The sequence below is a fragment of the Myotis davidii genome, unplaced genomic scaffold (genome assembly GCF_000327345.1).
Source record: "Myotis davidii unplaced genomic scaffold, ASM32734v1 scaffold56, whole genome shotgun sequence".
Taxonomy (NCBI): Eukaryota; Metazoa; Chordata; class Mammalia; order Chiroptera; family Vespertilionidae; genus Myotis; species Myotis davidii.
In genome coordinates, this window is record NW_006287458.1 from 86,643 (window position 1) to 88,770 (window position 2,128).

A 2,128-nucleotide genomic window follows, 5' to 3' on the forward strand; every position below is an offset into this window, starting at 1 on the left:
GGCAAACTGCGGCTCGCGAGCCACATGCGGCTCTTTGGCCCCTTGAGTGTGGCTCTTCCTAAGCCTTAGGAGTACCCTAATTAAGTTAATAACAATGTACCTACCTGTATAGTTTAAGTTTACAAAATTTGGCTCTCAGAAGAAATTTCAATCGTTATACTGTTGATATGTGCCTCTGTTGACTAATGAGTTTGCCGACCACTGAGCCGCTAAGCTCATGTGACATTCTCAGGCTGGAGTTGAGAGAATAGCTAAGCCCTTTCTTTATTTATTTTTCTTTGATCTGAGTCTTCGGTCAGAAGAAGGAAAATAAGAGGACTCGGGAGTCTGAGAGAGCTGCCACTTTTGAGCCAACTTACTTAACTTTACTAACCCTGTTTTCTCTGCACAATCTCACAGTCATCAGAACAAAAGTTCCCATCCTTCAAATGCTCAGAGTGGGTGCCTGAGAAACGAATGCTGCTTGCCTATGCTCCCCACTCTATTGCAAGCTCAGTGGTTTGCAAAATGTTAATATGTTCCAAAAGGGAAGGAACTTTTGGTAAACACGGGCGTCTTCCCTGACTGTGGCTGATAAAACCCTGTTGAACAAGATACCAACTAAGTCTTGTCTTGTCGGGTGCCCTGGGTTATTTACCTTTCGAGGGAGCCTGGAATGACAAGAAGTTTCTACGTCTTTAAGCAACACCACCTCCTTTCATCACAGTGAGTTCTCACTGCTGCAGCTCCACAGGCAAAGGGTGCCTCAGAGGTGAGGACGTGAGGTTCAAAGGGAACCATGGGCTGGTGACACAAATGAAAATAGAGGCATTGAGCAAAGAAAGGGATCGATTGCTGCAAAGATGAGTTCATGCATGTGTCCAGGGGGTGAGCATGAACTCTTGGGTATATGCCATTCTCTGGCAGTGTGTGAGAGCAGGACATGCCAACCATGCCTGTAAACTCACAGAAAAGTGGTGCCCAGGAAGCAAGTGCATGCTCAATGAAACATCCCCCCTCACTTTTCTGCAGAACAGTCAGAGAGGCTGAGCAGCTTGGGGACAGGGCACCCTCACCCACATCTGCCTGAGAAATAAGTTTCTCTCAGGTTCAGGATGTCATTGCTGAATGTAATGGTGAACAGTGTCACCCATACCTGGGCATCAATCTTTTACTGATTGAAACCCAATATAGTATAAGGCGGTGCTTCAAAAGCTTTGGTGAACATCACAGTCATCTGAAGCTTCTAAAAATCCTATGACAACACATACTATGTGGCCTTTTGTGTCTGGCTTCTTTAGCTGAGCATAATACTTTCAAGATCCATCCATAGTGTAGCATAGACCCTATCCAGTTTGGCTCAGTAGATAGGGCCTCAGCCTGCGGGACAAAGAGTCCCAGGTTTGATTACTGTCAAAAGCACATACCTCGGTTGCAGGCTCCTCCTCGGCCCGGACCCTGGTCAGGGCTCATGCAGGAGGCAACCAATCGATGTGTTTCCCTCACATCGATGTTTCTCTTTGTCTTTCCCTTTCTCTTCCACTCTCTAAAATTAGTGGGAAAATATCCTTGGGTGAGGATTTTTTAAAAAAATAGTGTAGCATATATCAGAACTTCTATTCTTTTCTATATTTTGAACTAGGGGCCCAGTGCACAAATTCGTGCACCGTGTGCTAATGGCGCTGGCCACACTTGCACCCGCTGAAGTTGCAGAGCCTTGGTCTGGCACCCTCGCTCACCTGCTCCACCATCCCGCCATGGCCAACACCCGCTATGTTCCGCACATGCCCCTGGTGGTCAGCTGACGTCATAGCGGCCGGTTGTTTGGATGTTCTGCCATTTAGTCTATTGCATCTTAGCCTTTTATTATATAGGATAATATCCCATTATATGGATAGACCACATTTTGTTTATGCACTTACCCATTGGTGCACATCTGGGTGCTTCCACATTTGGTTATCCTTATCTAATCAAAGAGAAACATGGTAATTAGCGTACGAACACTACCCTTCCCATTGGCTAATCGGGGGCGATATGCAAATTAACTGTCAGCCAAGATGGCGGCCGGCAACCAGGCAGCTTAAACTGAACATGAGGCTTGCTTGCTTCAGTGACGGAGGACTCCAACGTTCCCCGCCTGCCTTGCCGG

At 46.8% G+C, this 2,128-nt stretch overlaps 1 long non-coding RNA gene across 1 annotated transcript in view; it reads right to left on the reverse strand.

Annotated features, from left to right (window-relative positions):
- LOC107182385 overlaps nucleotides 1-490 on the reverse strand; it is a 3,280-nt gene extending 2,790 nt beyond the window's left edge. The window contains exon 1 of the long non-coding RNA XR_001513108.1: nucleotides 360-490. This is a non-coding gene — a long non-coding RNA (uncharacterized LOC107182385). The remainder of the gene's footprint in view (nucleotides 1-359) is intronic.
- Nucleotides 491-2,128: the final 1,638 nt, after the last annotated feature.